We start from the raw sequence: 20395 nt of genomic DNA on the forward strand, positions 1-20395 counted from the left end.
AGGAGAAACTGTTAGTTCTGAGAAAATCAGGTATAAAAAGTCATTAACTTAAATATATGACTTTAAATTTGCATGTCGCAAACCACTTCAGCATCTGCAATAAGTAAACGTTGGTCATGGCATTACTAACCACAGAACAACACTAGCCCGAGCTGGTGCTGCAACCATCGGCATTAATTTATGGACAATGGGTTTCCATAGACTCCAATAATAAGTTTTTGTACTAAAATGGGAGGTGGCCACCACCGTCATTTTGACCGTGTCACAGGTTCCGTCAAGCCCAGACAATTCCATAAAAGGGAAGAGAGGTGGAGCTGAGGGTGGGGCTGTAAGGCTGGGATCAACTGACGACACCCGGTCGAACTAGCTACAAGCTAACCTGAAGCTAACCCAAAGCTAACACGGAGATGGGAGCCGAGCTAACGGATGTAGCCACCTAGCTACAACTGGAGCTAACTCTGTGGAACACCCATCGATCGCATGGAGTTCAGGTGGAGGTTTGCGGCGCTTTTTCATGAGAAGTACCTTTCTGTTCCAGGATGTCTGATAGATCCATAACTTGTAGTCCTTGTCCTTTTCCTCATTCATCCACAACCCAGGTGGCACTTATTTTGTTGGGCACTCACTTCATTCCTCACACACAAACGCATACAGGTCCTTCTAAAAAAATTTGCATATTGTCATGAAGTTAATTATTTTCTGCAATGTACTGATAAACATTAGACTTTCATATTAGATTCATTACACACAAGTGAAGTAGTTCAAGCATTTTATTGTTTCTAATATTGATGATTTTGTCATACAGCTCATGAAAACCAGTTTCTTCATTGTAGAGCTTTTTTATGGGGTTGTTTTGGGCATTTATTGGAGTTCCTGGGTCATTTTAACCTCCAACAATATTTACGGGTCACCAATTTAAAAAATTGTAGCTCATTATCACCAGCGTGTGAATGTGTGTGTGAATGGGTGTTATGTGTTATGAAGCACCTTGGGGGGTTGTAGAATCCTAAGAAGGTGCTATACATATACAGGCTTTTTACAATTTACCATTAGCTGCATTAGCTGTTAGCTCTCACTCAGTGTACACACTGTTAATAGGAAAAAATAGGATAAAAGTGAAGCTACTTCAAATATACTGTAATTGTTTTCAACTTTTACACATAAAAACACTTCAGAACTAGCCTAGTGAACTAGACCAAATTCTTGCTTTGCAAAGTTTGGTCTAGGCATGCTCCATTGGAACCTCCGCAGCTCCTACGAGGACTCTGGCTAGCCAATCACAGCTCTCTAGAGGGGTTTCAAACACATAAAGAGCTGTGATTGGTCCATAATGGTGGGCCAATCATAGTGCTCTATCTGCTTAGTGAACAAATCACAGAGCTTTATCCGCTTTGTGGGCCAATCAGGGCACTCTATATGCCTGGTGGGTGGGATGATGCAACAGAGTGAAACAAGAGTATGTCACATTCATTGTCCAGTGGAATGCGGAGATCATTTGAAAGACAACGGTAAAGCCCACCCCACAACCGAGAGCCGTCAATGGAGCATGGCCAGACTAAATAATACATTTATTTAGTCTGGCTTGCCAGGCTACTTCAGAACAGCACTCCTTGTCAAAAAAAAAAAAAAATACTTAGACTGTGGCAGTCTGATTCCTGCCATTTCTTTGGAAATCTGTGTGATCAGTGGTGTTCAGCAAGCAAAACAAAACAGCCACATATAGTGTTCATGTGTTTGAGAAATTTGGTCTGAAACAACACCTTTACGTAAAGCAACCACAGCTACAGTGGGAGTGCACGTCCCATTGGTGATAAACACGCTGATAAACTAGCTGTTACAGTAAAACAACTTTATTGCTTAAGTCAAAAAAGATAACCACACACAGCTTGTAAAGAAACTGCAACTTTTCTCATCCAAGAGAGAAATACGCACCTATACTCCAGTCAGAAATTTGCATGTTAGTAAATGTTCTAAGTTCAAGCAGCCCTGGGAAAAATGTCATTCATCAACAATGACACAGTGAGTTTGACTGATAATATTCAAAGTGTAAGTTTCTATGCATTGTTCACATTGTGTTTATGATGAGTAGGCAGGACTCGTTTGGCTTTTTCTCTCCTGTAAAAAGCACGTGTGGGTTGAGTCCTGGCTTGGCCCGTATTTGGTTTCTTACTTGGTGTGGCACTACGGGCAATTAGCCACCTTGGCTGTGTAAATGGATCCACACTTTTCTATTTCAATAAGCCATAAAGCAAACTGAGCGATGTCTTTCTAATAAATGTGTTGTTGTCTTTTTCTGCCTACAGACACTGAAAAAAAGCATGCAAAAGTTCATGTAAACCAGTAGAGCAAAGGTTTTCTCCCTCTCCTGATAATAACATTAACTTTCTCCTTGACATTTAATGTGCTACTACTAGTTTACCCATTTAATTATTGATTAACTTCGATAAATACAATAAAGTTTATCTCTCACCAAATAGAATGTTTACTAAGAAATCACAATGTAACCATAGAAACATTACTTGGTATATATGTTATGTGTGTGTGTGTGTGTGTGTGTGTGTGTGTGTGTGTGTGTGTGTGTGTGTGTGTGTGTGTGTGTGTGTGTGTGTGTGTGTGTGTGTGTGTGTGTGTGCTCTGTCTTCTCGATCTCCAGTGAGTCGTGACGGATGGCTGCTTAAACTGAGCCAGCATCCTCTGGAGGTTTCTTCCTGTTAAAAGGGAGTTTTCCTCTCCACTGTCGCTAAATGCTTGCTTAGTATGAGGATTGCTGCAATTGATTGATTGATGCAATTTGCTGGGTTCCTTATATAGAAGCGTTTTTCTGATTGGCTTAATGAACTGACCTGGATTTGGAATGTTTATTATATGAAGTGCCTTGAGACGACTCTTGTCGTGATTTGGCGCTATATAAATAAACTTGAATTGATTTGAATTTTATTTGTTGCTAACAATGTACTAATGTGGCCTAATGTCATCAACATTGCTTTGGTTTTTACTCAGTCAGCTGACTTACTGTATTACTGCCTTATCTCCCTCTTTCAACCTTTGCTTTCTGTGCCTCTTCCTGCAAATCTCTCTGACACATTTAGTGTGACATGCTCTATTTTTCATCTACACACACACACATACACAAGAACAGGTCACGCATGTTTGTCAAAAGGCAATGATGTGGGAAATCTGATAACGTCAAACATTATTGTTTGTCTCTCTCTGAAAATACAGTTAACATTTTTAAAAAATTGCCTGTTTTTGTTTCCTGAATATTTGCGAAAAATGTAGATAATGCATTATGGCTTAAAAGAAAACAGCAATGCAGATCATGTGCAATGCATAATATTCAGTGAAATGCATTGTGCAGATCACAAAAGGCGCAGAAAGTATCGTCATCAGTCAGTATCCAGATGTTGCTGTTTGCAGATGCAGATATTTACTCTTTGTGATCGCAGACATTTGGTGAACTCCTATTTAGGCTCCTGCTGAGATTCTTTCTCCAGCTGTGATGATAATCCAGCTATTGTCTCTGTTACCATGGAAAAGCAGGTTTCATAACATATTTTGGCATCACAGACAACAGAGTCAGTATATAGAACTCATATCGCATTTTTTTATCATCTTATCAGTGTTTTCTCATTCTACTACAACTTATCCTTTTACCTACATGTCACCTATAATAACCTCATATTAAACCTCGTTAGATGTTTCGACTGTTCTATACAACATAGAATCTGGGTTCATAATATGTCTTTGAGATTTTTCAGGATAGCTGCAACAATTCAAGGAAATACAAAAATCCTATTGTGTCTAACGCTTATTTAAACACGTTTAAATCAAGCTACTGATCAGTAGCCCGGCAAGCCATCCTATATATGTGAATATTTAATCAGGTCATAATCCATTAATGGCTCTCAATTGTGGAGCAGGATTTATGGTTGTCAAACTGTCCCCACCTGCTATTGGATAACAAACAACATGACATACTCACCACTACAGATGCCAGTCAACAAGGCAGTTTGCCATACATTGTCAAAAAAATGTAAATACATCCTTTTTCTAAATAAACTTTAGTACCTCTTCCTGCTCCTGACTCAAAGAAAAGTCAAAATAAACCTAAGTAGAGGCCAAAGTTGATTCAAATGAGTTGTCACCATCTTTGGTTTTTCAGTAGCATCCCACCTACCGAGTGCTGTGATTGGCCCGCCAAACTTAGAGCACTATGATTGGACTGCTACGGAGCTGTGGCCATCTTGGTTTGCGCTAAGATCCCGCCCACCTGGCTGATGGAGTGCTGTGGTTGGACTGCTACACATGTCAGTCAACGGGGCAGTCCGCCATTACATCGTGAAAAAAACTACATAAAACAATACATCTTTTTTCTAAATAAGCGCGCTGTGATTGGTCAGCCACAATACTGGTCGGGCTTGCTGAAGTTCCAATGCCTAGACCGACATGCAAAACAAAATTCTTTTGCTTCGGCAAATGACGGTCTAGATTCTAGACTGACTGATCAGCTGATCTAACTCCTAAAGCAGCTATAGCAAATTTGCTAACAAGCTAGCTTTTAAACGCATGGAACACTCACCAGTTCTCAGTCCGCGTCCACCGAAACCGGAACTTCCATTACCAGAGGAAACGAGAGAGCGCTAAACACCAGTCACCATTTTCTACGGCTGTTTTTGTCCGTGGGCACGGCCTCCCTCTTCAAACGGAGACATGCAGAACAACCCAGTTCAAACTCCATCATGTTGGCGAAGGAATCGCTGGTAAAATGCTGGTTGCAAACTACAGCAAAAGGCGGCAGCTGACTGTTTTCCAGACACCGATTGCGCGCAACCACTGGCGCCTAATTTCTAAGTCCAGTGGAAAGGAGTGCAACCCCACAGAGCCACCGAACACACTACACCTTCTCACCATACTAACACGATATGGAACACTAAACCCGAACTACTTTCCTAATAACACTAACAGCTAAACACTAACTAAACTACAATATCCAACAGCCAAGCTAACACTAAATAAGTATGTATAACACTAAAAGCTATGCAAAAAATTAGGATATGCTAATGCTATATGCTAATGCTGAACTACCACTAACCGTCCTACACTCGCTTGCAAATCCAACTCCCAAGTCGCCACAAGGCGTGGCCGAGACTCTCAATGCTTTATAACTTTGACACAGAGCTGTTACGTAGTACTCTACTGGTTTACGTAGTATCTTTCTCTTTAGCCATTGGCTAAAGTGTATTCAAAATTACTCAAACTCTATGTTTTAAGCTGAAGGTGGCGCTATACTGTGGTATTTAGGCAGAATTTTTAATTTTTGAAGAAAATGCACCAAAATGCTAAAATAATGAATACACACATTTAAAACACTATTAGACACTCGTTTATACAGTTTATCAGCAAAAAAAAGTTAATTTGGACGTTACTTGCTCTTTAAAATCACTCGTCTCACCACAGAAACTTTCAATGTGATTTGTTGAGGTCAATTCACAATAAAAGGTGATAGATGTTTCTCCAGTCTGCTGCTCAATTTTTCTCTTTAAGTGCTTGAAGACTTCCCAGATTGTTCTGTAATTAACCATCTACTAGTGTGCATCAGATGCTCGTATTACACATTCAGCCGCTAAAAACTTCTGTTTCAAGCAGGAGAAGCATTGATTGATTTTTGCATGCTGCTCATTAATGTACTTTAAAACTGTCTGTAACTCTGTCAAGTCCGTATCAAGAAGCATTATTGATTTAAAAAAAACAAAGGGTGTGGTGTCAAGATAAAGTTATAATGACAAAAGTTACCATACTATTCCCACGTCTAACTCCTCTCATCAATAAGATTTATTTATTTATGTTTTACTCTGTTCTCAACATTTTGAGTTTAATCTGGACATGTCCTCCTTAATCCCTGTTTTTCTTCACATGGCACAAGTCCTCTGTCGTAATTCTGAGCAAAGACAGATTATTCAAAATTTGTTGATATTAAGGATATTTTTTTCTTACTGTTATGGCCAGTGTCTAGAAAATGAGCCAACAGCAGCAAAAGCAGTTGCTTGATTGTGAGAAAGCAAGATGATTTCCAAAAAAGGAGTCGAAGGAGAGTTAAGGGGGAAAAAAATCTACTTGTTTTTTTTTCATTTTTTCACGGTTTATTGGGGTTTTGATTAGACTTTTGGTAACATAAGTCTTTTGTTAGACAGGGATTATGGTGAAGTGCAAAACAAGCACCTTGTCAAATAATACAATGTGTAAACTACTTCAAACAAATGAGCTGTCATTCGGTATTTTCCTAAAGCCAAAAGCAAAAGTCAATGTTGACTTGAAAAATATAAGCTATCAATTACAGTTGCTTAAATGGACTTGACTGAACAAATATAAAATAAATCTACTTGATTTCAACGATTTCAAATTGTTAAACAGTAAAAACAATTGTAGGCATAAAAAAGCTAAAGGCCAAGAAACAATATTTCGATAGTCTGCTTGAGTGTCCTTTGCAATATCAAACCAGTACAACCACTTTGTTGACGTCGGGTTGCTGGGAGATATCACAATTATTAGGTACATAGGGTAAAATTCAAACGACAGACTAAGTGTATGCTTTTTTAGTAGAGTAAATATCTCCAGCAGCAAAAAAATTATTGCAGTTTTAGTGGATCAAGAAAAACACTACTGCATAAACCACGGTGAGATTTTAGAGACTGGTGCGGTTTCAAATGGCAGCAATCTAAATACGATGTTTGTCCACTTAGACTGTAATGATGAGCTCAAAATAGGTGGTCATATGTTTTTGCTTCTTAATCCAACATAAAAGTTTATTTGGGCTGACAGAACCTTTGGCTCTTTTTTATCGATCTAATCAACTCATAAAACTGGTAGATCAGCAGCAGATGAACCCTGGGTCAGGCAGATCATGTCCAACTCCAACCCTGTTCACTCTTGAGCCGGTCTAGGTCAAAACTCTAGGGCTAAATTTTTTGTCCCACTCCGACCTTGCCTGAAGATACTACATTTATCTGCTATTGGTCATACATAGGTTTATGAACTTCCAAGTAAGCAAGCAGGTTAATAGGGTTGGGCAATGAATCGAAAATTTTTCGTTATTGAAATTTCTGAGTCTTATCGAGAAATTGTTCCCCTGTTGATAAATTTGATAATAAAAAAATAAAAAGTTGTGTTTAGGTTGGCAACGTTCATGTCCCTTTAAGAAGATGTACCACCTTGAGTCATGTAAAATTTGATTCAACATAATACATGTGACAGCCCCATCTCGTGGACAACTTTTGTTTGTGCGCATACCTGTAGTTATCATCCATTTATCGTTATCGAGGTAAAATCCTCAATATATCGTGATATTGATTTTAGGCCATATCGCCCAGCCTTACAGGTAAAGCAAAGTCAGTTGTAGTGTTAAGGTATATATTAGGGATGTGTATTGGTGAAATTCTGGTGATACGATACGTATCACGATACAGGGAAGACGATATATCATGGTATATTGCAATACATTCCGCCAGACGATATTAGCGACTTTCAGACTAAATTTATTGTAGGAAAATACAACAAACAGTCCAAACTGATGCGTAACATGTTTAACATGAGGTATCTGAACCTTAATAGAAGGACTTACATTTCAATGACGGAAAGATTAAAGTTGTTTTAAAAAGGCAGTAATCAGTGTGGTGATGACAGAACTCATGTCTTCAGCATGTAGCGTAAAAATTATTTCAACTTTGCACAGAAATACTGATCAGAATCTATCGGAAAAGTATTTGTAGGGCTTTGAGTCTGGGAGCTTTGCTGATCATGGATGTGTGTAGCTTTAACTCAGAAGCTGGCCACACTTTATGCCCAGACACAGTCAACGTGTGGAGACACAGCTGGTTTCTATCAGATTGGTGTCTGGGTATAAACCAGTCTGGTGCTGCTAGGAAGGTGTCCCGCATGATTTAGCTGTTTCCCTGCTCCAACTCATCAGCATGTCTCCAAGTTCCTAAGAAATCTCTTAACCAGCCATTGATTCAAACCAGGTGAGTCGGAGCAGGGAAACAGAAAACAGGTAGGTCATGACCCTTGAGGACCAGGATTTCTTATCTAGTCTATCTCAATGGAAACATTTATGTTTACATCCCTCAGAGATTGTTTATCAATAAGCTGACAAGCTCCGCTGCTTTTGAAGCAAAACATCTCTGTTCCCACCATATCTTCCTTTCATTTAAACCTGAGCAATATTAGTGGTGGCTGTCTAAACCATCCCCTGGATCATGAAGATAAGCCTTCTGGCCAAACTACGAAGGCTTTATGTTTCCTTCTTTTGTTTTCAGCTGTCTCCGAACGATGTTCGCTCAAACCACAGCAAGAACAAATGAAAACAGTGATAACAAACATGATTTCCTCTAACGAGCTTTTGATACATCTGCTTCTGAAAATTTCTAATCAAACATTGATTTTGAGGTTAATTATGCTTTTTTTTTAATCTCCTAAAACTCGTATATTTCTAAGATTATTTCCATTGCTCAGACTTCTGGTGGGACTGTTCCTAGTGCATTGGTGTTGGGATGAGCTCCACATCTTTTGGTATGAGTCACAATGAAACTAATAACTGCTGACAAGTCTGGTTTTATCGCAGTTTAAGACCACAAGCGATGGCCCGTTTACTCAGACACTGTAAAGAGTTGCCGGAGTGCTCATAGTGTCATATTCATCAAACACTCAAACTATGATGTCATTGTTTCAATATGACAAAAAGCTATTCCTATCACCTACCAAAACCCAAATAATCAGGTATCACTTATTTATTGGCCTCAAAGAAGAAAGTTCCCTTTTTCGTCTTTTAGCTCATTAAAACAAAAGTATGTAATATTTTTATAATTAGGAGGAACGTTGTGTGTTTGGTCTTGAAAAATGTCCTTTATCACACCTAAGTCTTGGAATTGTGCATTAAGTGCTTGATTGATCAAGAGAGAGTAAGCCAAAAATCTAACCATAAGTTCATTTGTTATTTCCATAAATTCCTCAGCCCTGACTTTAATCACTTCTCATGAAATGTCAGTCACTGCTGTTTTTGTGTAGCCAAGGCACCGTGCCATCCAATCATGGGCCACCACCCATGCATACCTTCATTTACGTGAAAGTTTTAAGAGTCAGACATCACATCTCTAAACCTGAAAATCCACCTCCTTTGGGTCTTTGCCAGTTGTTTTGTTTTAGTCATTTGCTCAGCAACATTTTAAAAGTACTGAGCATGTTGTTGTGCAAAGACACGCATGGACATTCTTCGTGTTTTCTTTTAGTAGTTTTTATTGTAATCTAGGAACAGGCAAATGCTTTTGTTTTATTCATGAGGTAAATGATACGGGGAATTATTAGAAAGTTAGGTGTTTCCTTAGGTGTGAGGAATAAAAAAAACTTTTGGATTTTTCTTTTAGAACATTATTTTTTATGTTAATGGATAATGTTCATTCCCTCTGCTGCATTAACCCGGCTTTCCACTGGATGCTTAAGCACAGCTAATGCACACCATTTTAATCAGTGGGTTTGAAACAATCTCCGCACACAATTGGACAGCACTATAGACTATAGACCAAGATGGCGGCGCGTGAACAACGCGAGGCTCAGTGTCTCTCCAGAATCTGCTATTTAGCGTTTTTTTTTATCTACTTTCAACCGGATTATTCATCCAGAATTGCTTTGCGTTGCTGATCCACAGCAGACAAGAGACATCTGGACTTATAACTCCAACAGTTTTATCGCCAATCTCCGACTCATCCCAGAGATCTCCAGAACACCGGAGGCCCCCCCCCCCCCGGCCGGGCGGAAGTGCATGCAGACGGCGCCGAGAACGTAAACAAAGGCGAGGTAGGTGCGGAGGGCTACGGGCTAAGCTAAGGCTAACACCACATCGGCTGCCTTTACCCAGTATCTTCCTCGCCAATGTCCGTTCTCTGGCAAACAAAATGGATGAGATACGGCTCTCCATGACTAACAACAGACGGATTATGGACTCCAATGCCATGTTTTTTACCGAAACATGGTTGAACAACAGCTGCCCGGACAATGCTATCGAGTTAGCAGGACGCCACACACACCGAGCCGACAGGCTAGCAGATGACTCCAGCAAGACCAGAGGTGGAGGTTTGTGCATTTATATTAACAATGCTTGGTGCATGAACTCCACTACTACTGAGAGTCACTGCTCACCCAATGTGGAGTTTTTAATGGTCAAATGCAGACCTTATTATCTGCCCAGAGAGCTCACCTCGATCATACTTACTGCAGTGTATATCCCCCCCGACGCTAATGCTAGGTTGGCCATGAAAGAACTTTCTGCAGCCATTAACAAACACCTGAATAAACACCCCGAGGCTGCTTTTATTGTTCCTGGCGACTTCAACCACACCAACTTAAAGACATTCCTCCCCAGATTCCACCAACATGTCTCCTGCTACACTAGAGGAGACAAGACTTTAGACCATGTTTATTCCAACTTGGCTGAAGCCTACAAAGCAACACCCCTCCCCCACATTGGACAATCGGACCATCTCTCCGTGTTCCTCACACCTCGGTATTCACCACTCATCCAACGTGTGAAACCTGCTGTGAGGACAATTAAAGTGTGGTCAGAGGTAGAGCTGAAACAACTAATCGATTTAATCGATTATAATCGATTATTAAAATAGTTAACAACTTTTTTAGTCATCGATTAGTTGTTTAATAATCATATTTTACCGCATAAAGTCTATTTTTTACCACAATCTGACATCGGTTACAAGCTGTTAAATTTGCCGCCAGTGTGTGGCAGTAATGAGCCACTGATCTACCAGTGGAGCCGTAGAAGAAGAAATGAGCCAATGGGTGCCCTCGGTTTTCATGACGTATCACGTTACTGACGCTCATCTTGCTGTGAGAAAATGGCGGAACAAGAGGAAATACGGAAGAAAAATAGAAGCGACAAAACTGAAGAGAAACCCCGGACAAAAACCTCACGAGTATGGGAGCACATTTGAGACGAAAGCATGTGGGGGCTGATGCAGCAGAGGAAGAGCACCGCGGTCAAGTGAGCCGTCATTTGGAAGAGCCAGCCCGGTAAGTAACAGAAAATAAACAAGCTGGACTTAGTGTTTTAGCTGAGTTCGTTATAGTGGATGTTAAACATGTTTTTTTGCCGCGTCAGTCTGCGGTGTTCTACTTCTGATTGACTAGATGCAATCGTGAATCTCCTCCGTGTTGTGTATCATGCGCTTGCCAAATTTAGCACGTCTGTTTATAAGAATGTTCTCGTTAAGAGAAAAACGGCACAAACCCATAACTATGTTCCTCATTCAAAAAAGGACAACTCCGCGGAGAAAAATATACAGACAAGCTGTGTCCAGGTGAATATAATGCGGCATAGTTGTACACTTTCAATTTTTAAATACAGGAGAAATTCAGAAAAAGTCATTTTTTTACTATTAAAAGGCTGTTTTACTATCTAACGCTGTAAAACGCCTCACAACACATTTTTATCATGTTTCTTAAACAGTATTACACAAAATAAACATTTTTCACATTTCTCTGGCTAATTTAAACACTCCCGACTCAAAGTAAAAACCTCATGAGCTTCTTACTTAGAGCTTTTTAATAGTAAAAATGTTTTACTTTTTTTCTGAATATCTCCTGTTGCGGGCTATTTTGTAGAACGTAACCCTCAAAATAAATGATCACTGTATATTGTTAATTAATTCAAATAATATAATATTGATTTAGTGTTGTAGTGTGTGTGCTGCTTTATTTTATATGTGTACTTATTTCAGTCTATTTGTGTTTCTTATGCAGAAAAAAACAAGCAACGATGGACAACTACATGGGGAAGAAGACACTCACCCCCCAGCAATTCATACCACTTACAAACTCTATTCTAAACATGCTGGTAAAAGACATGAGGCCACTATCCATGGTGGAAGGAGCAGGCTTCCAGCTAATGCTAAAAATTATTCTGGACTGATATTTTGCACTGTTTAGCTCATTTTATACTGCTGACTGTGTTCATGTGCAATAAAATAGATTGCAGTCAACTGCACAATTCTCTTATGTTTTTTTGTTCTTAACTGAAATGCATCCATCACTTGTATAGGTTAAATAGCTAAACAATAACAAACCGATTAATCGATTAATCGAAAAAATAATCGACAGATTAATCGATTATGAAAATAATCGTTAGTTGCAGCCCTAGTCAGAGGGGACAGACGCGGTGCTCCAGGACAGATTTAAAAACACAGACTGGAATATGTTCACCAACACAGACCTGGACCAGTACGCCTCATCTGTACTGGATTACATCTCCGTAACCACAGACAGTGTCACCACCCAGAAAAGGATCACCATGTACCCCAATCAGAAGCCTTGGATGAACCGGGATGTTCGTCTCCTACTGAAGGCCCGCAACACCGCTTTTAGGACAGGAGATGCACACGCCTACAGTACAGCCAGGGCTAATCTGAAGAAGAGCATCAAAAAAGCCAAACACCATTACAAAAAGAAGATAGAAGAACACTTCTCCAACTCCAACCCCCGACGCATGTGGCAAGGACTCCAGACCATCACAGACTACAGGATCACCAAACCCTCCCCCGCATCTTCTGATGTTTCCTTCCTCAACGAGCTCAACAACTTTTATGCTCGTTTTGAGCGAGGGAACCTCACAACCACAACCATAACAGACATGACGCCAGACCACCAACCTCTGACTCTCTCCCCCACCGATGTACGAGCAGTGCTGAGCAGGATCAATGTCCACAAGGCTGCAGGCCCTGAAGGCATCCCTGGGCGTGTTCTCAGAGCGTGCTCTGGGGAGCTCGCAGGAGTGCTCACAGACATATTCAATCTGTCCTTGGCCCATGCTGTGGTACCGGCCTGCTTCAAATCCACCTCCATCGTCCCGATACCCAAAAACTCCAACCCATCTAGCCTCAATGACTACCGCCCGGTAGCACTCACCCCCATCATCACTAAGTGCTCAGAGCAGCTGGTCTTAGCACACTTCAAATCCTGTCTCCCCCCCCCCACCCTGGACCCCCACCAATTTGCATACCGCCAGAACAGGAGCACAGAGGATGCAGTCTCCATTGCACTGCACTCTGTCCCCTCACACCTGGACAACACCTACGCCAGAATGCTGTTTATAGACTTCAGTTCAGCATTGAATACAATCCTCCCCTCACAACTCATCAGGAAAATGACAGACCTGGGGATCAGTTCCCTCGCCTGCAAATGGTTACTGGACTTCCTGACCAACCGCCCTCAACATGTCCGACTGGATAACTGCTGCTCATCAACAATCACAATGAACACTGGTGTACCACAAGGCTGTGTGATGAGCCTTTTCCTCTACTCCCTTGTCACCCACGACTGCAAACCTGCCGATGGTTCCAACACCATCATTAAGTTTGCAGATGACACCACGGTGATTGGCCTCATCAGTGACAATGATGAGACCGCCTACAGGGTGGAGGTGGACCGTCTGACTGAGTGGTGCGACACAAACAACCTACAACACTGAGAAGACTAAGCAGCTCATTGTGGACTACGGGAGGAATGCTGACCCACATCCACCCATCCACATTAAGGGGACGGCAGTGGAGCGTGTGAGCAGCTTCAAGTTCCTGGGAGTCCACATCTCCGAGGATCTCACCTGGACTACCAACTGCTCCAAGCTGGTCAAGAAGGCTCACCAGCGCCTCTTCTTCTTGAGGACTCTGAGGAAGAACAACTTGTCCTCAGACATTCTGGTGAACTTCTATCGCTGCACCATCGAGAGCATCCTGACCAACTGTATAACAGTCTGGTATGGGAACTGCTCCGCCTCGGACCGGAAGGCGTTGCAGAGGGTTGGAAAAACTTCCCAGCGCATCGCCGGAGCACCACTTCCTGCCATAAAGGACATCTACAGGAAGCGGTGTCTGAAAAGGGCAGGGAAAATCATCAGAGACTGCAGTCACCCATCACATGCACTGATCACCCTGCTGCCCTCTGGGAGGCGCTACAGGAGCCTCCGGACGAAGACCACCAGGTACCGGAACAGTTTCTTCCCAACAGCTGTCAGACTCCTGAACTCTGCCTCCTGACATATGACCCACGTTAAACTCATGGACTGCTTGTATTAACTACAGCCTGTAGATACTTATAGTCATAGAATATTCATAGCATACTTCATACCGTGTACATTATAACATACGTAATAGATCCATTCTGTAATATACTTACACATCTACATTATTGCTAATATACATTGTTATACATCTATATTACGGCTAAAGCACTTCTGGATGGATGCAAACTGCATTTCGTTGCCCTGTACCTGTACATGTGCAATGGCAATAAAGTTGAATTCTATTCTATTCTATTCTATTCTATTCTATTCTATGACCAATCAGAGCAATGAATAATGTGACGTATTCACACCAGCTATGGAAATTGGTTTACAAAGCAATTCCCCATACACCGTCGAAGAAGAAAAAAATTATGAATCCATCATTTTTCTAAATAAATAACATAATTACCTCTATCAGCTCATGTCTCAAAGAAAAGTCTAAATGGTCTAAACCTATCACCGACAGACCGCTACAACCCCTGCGTCACTGCAGATGCAGCATCAATCCACCTATCAACCTTATGCGCCCTCTTTCCCTCATGAACAAGACCCCAACATACCTAAACTTGGCCAGTTGGGGCAGGACATTCCTGACCTGGAGAAGGCATTTCATAGTCTCCAATAATGCGTTTTTGAAGAAAAATGGGAGGTGGCCACCACCGCCATTTTGACCGTGTCACAGGTTCCGTCAAGCCCAGACAATTCCACAAAAGAGAAGAGAGGTGGAGCTGAAGGTGGGGCTGTAAGGCTGGGATCAACTGATGACACCCGGTCGAACTAGCTGCAAGCTAACCTGAAGCTAACCCAAAGCTAACGCGGAGGTGGGAGCTAAGCTAACGGAGGTAGCAACCTAGCTACAACCGGCGTTAACTGTGCACAACACCAGAGCTTCTGAGTCAGAGATACGCCGGGCTGACCGCTGGGTAAAACCAGGTGGAACACAGAGGTCTCCCGAGAGCTCCACAAGCCGGCAGCCGCACAGCAGACAAGCGCCTCTGCAATCTGAGGTGCGCAGAGCTGCCGCTGGGGAGAACCGGGTGGAAAGGTTTCCATCCAAGAGCTCCACAAGCCGGCAGCCCACGCAGCAGACAGAAGCCGCAATCAGACAGAGATGCGCCGAGCTGCGGGGAGTGGAGAATGGGTGGAAAACATCGGTTTCCATCCAGAGCTCCACAAGCCGGCAGCCCGCGCAGCAGACAGAAGCCGCAATCAGACAGAGATGCGTCGAGCTGCGGGGAGGGGAGAAACGGGTGGAAAACATTGGTCTCCCGAGATCTCCACAAGCCGATAGTCGGAACCCAGCTCCACCAACATGTTATATTTCAACCCATTGTCTAAAGTGCAGCATTATGTTAAATGCACTGGGGGTTTACCCTGTTGAATTCAAATTTCATGGTTAAACAGTACATGTAAAAATCTAAGTTCAGCTCGGCAGTGACCTAAAATACATAAATATTATTTTACTTACCGAAAAAAATGAAGTGGAGACTCCTTGGACGCTCTATTAGTGTAATTAATGCCACAGCAAGTCATTTTGTCCAACAATTGCACAAATTATATCCAAAAAAGAACGCACAAATGCTACAACTAATGGTCTAAGTTGAGAGACTGAAAATGACCAGTTTTCAGGCGAGGCCGAGGCTCAGACTGAGGCCTTTTCCCGGAGCTAGCTCTGTGGTCACGTGGGTCTGATGCTCATTAATTTTACAGAATTTTAGGCTTTTAATACACTTAAACAGAAGAGTGAGAAAAAAAATTCACCCCCCTCAGAGTTGTCATGAGTAGATAATTTAACTAGATAATTTAAACAAAAAACGTGTTTTGGTACCAGGCTGTGAACATGTTTATTTCTGCTGTCAAATTGGTATTTTAACATGGGAGTCAATGAGGATTTGCGGGCTTCTGACACCAGCCCCCAGCAGCTGAGGGTGGAATGCAATTTTTGGTACTTCCGGGTTGGCCTCAATTTTTGAGCCGCATTGTGGGGGCTTGAGCGAAAAGCATCAGGCACAAATAAAAGACGGAAAACATAAAAGGAAATGAGCCGACATGAACGATCGCATGTTAAATTTGTTTTTGGGGTGGTGACACCTAATTGAATAAAGTTACTGTGGCTGTGCTAAGGATGCAGATGTCTGTAGCACGTCAACGATCAGAGCTTTGCATGCGTAAGCTGGTTAAGGTTAGGATTGGGGTGAGGGGAAGGTTAAATTGCAAGAGGAAAAAAGTCACAATTCGGTCAAATGTCCGTTTCACGGCGGGCGTCAGATACCAATGCTCTGGCACAGCACGTCGCCTCTCAACGCGCAGGGGCTCGTCACCTGATGTCATTTCCGAGGACTGCATCTTGTCAGTCATTATCACATGACAGCGACTAGTCTACGAAAGTCATTAAAAGACACTACAGAGCAGTGAAGTCGACTACTTGATACAACCCCTAATAAATATGTATATATGTATATACATACATACATACATATATATATATATATATATATATATATATATATATATATATATATATATATATTTATATATATACGCATACATATATATTCATACATATATACATACATATATATGTATGTATATATATATGTATGCGTATATATATATGTATACATATGTCCACATACATATATATACATACATATGTATGTATGTATATATGTATGCGTATATATATATATATATGTATATGTATATATATGTATGTATGTATACATATATATGCGCGTACATATATATACATACACATATATATGCATGAACATACATGTATATAAATATATCTATATCTATATATATATCTATATCTATATCTATATATATATATATATATATGTATATATATATATATATATATACACATATACATACATACACACATATATATATATATATATATATATACACACATGTATATTTAAATATGTATATACACACACATAATTTATTTTAGATGCTATGGGGAAAATGACCACCAGTGTGGCACGATCACATCATAAATATGCAAATTAGCATCTGGCGACATCTGGGTGACTTTCTGGGTCAACTTCAGCTACTTTCTGTCGTGGGAGTTGGCAACACTGTTTATGAGCAAAGCAGCATATGGTGAGATTGAAACAGCCTGTCATTCAAATAGTTTACGTATTTATTTGTGGCGCATGTGTTTAAATTTTGTCTAATTTCTTCATTAAGGCATGAAACAGAGTTATGATTTAGTGAGGAATTAGTAGGAAAAGGATGCATTGACTCATAAAGTTCTATATTTCTTTTGTTAATTGAACATTATTACCTTAATTTAACTGCAATCAAAACATCATTGTGTGATTTGAAGGGAAACATTCATATTCAGGTAAATTCAAACATGTTAACATAGGACTAGACAGGAACTCACACACGGTTTCAGTGTAAAATCACTGGTAAATTTCAAAATAAAAGTACCACAGCAATGCTATTTCATAAATATGAAGCTTACGTGTGACCCAACGGCTTATTTACGCACATCGTCATTCCAGAAGTGCAGCGGTGTGTTTGTCATGGCTTTAATCCTGGCAGTGGAGAGGAACAACATCATATATGACTTCAAACAGCGATATCAAATGTGATTTCCTTTATTTTGGTTTAATGGCAGATTGCATAAACAAACCGGGACCTGAAGTCTCGAGGGATCTTGTAATCTCGCGAGTCCAGCAAAGAGCACAGCGAGGAAGCCGTGGCGCTGCCAAGGCTCTCCCGGTGTGAAAAGAGTCGCTTTGAAGTGCGCGAGTAAACCATTCCGCTGCCGTTTCGCGTCGCTGATGCTTCCAGTGTGAAACCGGCGTTATGGAGACGCTGCGATCATTTCAGACTAACACTGTAAACAACACAAAGTGAGCTGTTATGGTAATTTTCAAGAAACTCCTGAAGACCCTGCTCTTCAGAGAGCATCTTCTAAACTAGCACCCTCCCTGCACCCGTCCCCCCTCTCAACTGTCCACTCCTTGTTCCCACCTCTCCATGACTGATGTCAAGTTGTTGTTGTTATTGTTGTTGTTAGCCTCAAGGGCAACATGCCGATTATCACTTGTAAGTTGCTTTGGACAAAAGCGTCTGCTAAATACATAAACATAAACACATAAACATAATATTAGGTGGCCCTGTTCTAACCCACTGATAAAGTTATGTATAACTTTGTGACACCTTTTCATATGAAAGGCTGACATCAACTATCTGGAATTACTTAATCTGCTTTGAAGCAACGTTTAACATTGTAGCTGTGCATAAAGTTGTCAACATGAGATTAAATATGGATTGGTGTTCTAGAGAAACTCCTTCACCAGGAATGTTACGGTTCTGCACTTACGCCTTTTCACAAGACCATTTATGTCTGCAGTTACTATTGGAGAATCCTCCACAAACCTTTGTTGTGTTGCAAACCAACCCAAAGAAGTTTCAGCATCATAAGCTTCATTGAGGCAGAGTTTTGAGCCCCTTGCATTCTCTGCCAACATCCCTATTAGAAATGTCTGCCACAGTAAGCGATAACGTCTAGTGCATGTGTGAACATGATTTAAGGATCGGCAGATAAATGCAGTCCATAAATAATGTCAGATTCGATCTTTTATGTTACTAAAGATTTTTGTTTGATCAAGGGCATGAAATAGTCCTGTCGTGTTAAATCATGCCATTAGTTAAGTAAGTAAAGTAAGTAAGTAAAAGTTTATTTATATAGCGCCTTTATATAAGCACTCTTACACACACACACACACACACACACACACACACACACACACACACACACACACACACACACACACACACACACACACACACACTACTGCTACACATAGCGTTGGAACCATTTATGAATTTGCAAGCACATTTATTGATGGGATTGCATTACCAGCCATGTACTTGCAAGACCATACCTTTGACTAAGATGTTTAATCACCACCACCCCTCATTCTCACATCCCTGATCTGGGTCGACGTGACCAGCCTGAGCTGCAAACACTGCACTGACAGGAAAAATCAATGGTCTTGACTGTTTTTTAATAAAGACCAGACATTTTCAGGAATGCAAAATGTGTTCCGAGGAAACGCTAAGAGGAAATACAGAAGTAATAGTAAAAAAAAAAGTTCTACAAAAAGTCTTGACATTGGGTTTTAGGTTTCCATATTACTCAAATGATTGCTAAACGTCTGCTCATCCAGTGCTTCCTAAAATTCATTAGAAATGTTCAAAGACTGTCAGATATAATGTGGTCGATCTTCTGAACTTCTGAAATAGTTTTTTTTATTCCAACAGAAAGGGTGAAAAGTTAAAAACCTCAATAGGAAAACCTATTGAAAATGGCTTGTATTAAATGAGTGGTTGACTTGTGTAATGAATACATTGGCAGTGGTCTCAAATAGGATTGAGTTGCTTGTTAGTCATTCTCGTGGGGAAAAAACATCCTTAGGACGTTCCTACCCTCACCTATGGTCACGAGCTTTGGGTAGTGACTGAAAGAACGAGATCACAGATACAAGCAGCCGAAATGAGTTTTCTCCACAGGGTTGCTGGGCTCTCCCTTAGAGATAGGGTGAGAAGCTCAGTCATCTGGGAGGGGCTCGGAGTAGACCCGCTGCTCCTCCGCATCGAGAGGAGCCAGTTGAGGTGGCTCTGGCATCTAGTTAGGATGCTTCCTGGACGCCTCCCTGGTGAGGTTTTCCAGGCACGTCCAACTGGGAGGAGACCCAAGGGAAGACCCAGGACACGCTGGAGAGACTATGTCTCTCGGCTGGCCAGGGAAAACCTTCAGATTCCCCCGGAGGAGCTGGCTCAAGTTAGCCTAGTGAACTAGACCAAATTCTTGCTTTGCAAAGTTTGGTCTAGGCACGCTCCATTGGAACCTCTGCAGCTCCTATCAGGACTCTGGCTAGCCACTCACAACACTCTAGAGGGGTTTCAAACACATAAAGAGCTGTGATTGGTCCATAATGGTGGGCCAATCATAGTGCTCTATCTGCTTAGTGAACAAATCACAGAGCTTTATCCACTTTGTGGGCCAATCAGGGCACTCTATATGCCTGGTGGGTGGGATGATGCCACAGAGTGAAACAAGAGTATGTCACATTCATTGTCCAGTGGAATGCGGAGATCATTTGAAAGACAACGGTAGAACCCGCCCCACAACCGAGAGCCGTCAATGGAGCGTGGCCAGACTAGATAATACATTTATTTAGTCTGGCTTGCCAGGCTAGGCTCAAGTAGCTGGGGAGAGGAAAGTCTTGGCATCCCGGCTTAGGGTGC

The 20395-nt window shown here is 41.3% G+C and overlaps 2 long non-coding RNA genes across 2 annotated transcripts in view; both read left to right on the forward strand.

The window, feature by feature from the left end:
* The window catches only part of LOC129152446 (uncharacterized), a 46197-nt gene that overhangs the window by 10297 nt on the left and 15505 nt on the right, over positions 1–20395 (forward strand). The window lies entirely within an intron of this gene.
* LOC139072115 (uncharacterized) lies at positions 10895–12049 on the forward strand. The gene is made up of 2 exons (XR_011521722.1): positions 10895–11073; positions 11803–12049. It is a non-coding gene; the product is annotated as an uncharacterized lncRNA (long non-coding RNA).

This window comes from Nothobranchius furzeri, chromosome 10 (assembly GCF_043380555.1).
Source record: "Nothobranchius furzeri strain GRZ-AD chromosome 10, NfurGRZ-RIMD1, whole genome shotgun sequence".
In the NCBI taxonomy this organism is placed as follows: domain Eukaryota; kingdom Metazoa; phylum Chordata; class Actinopteri; order Cyprinodontiformes; family Nothobranchiidae; genus Nothobranchius; species Nothobranchius furzeri.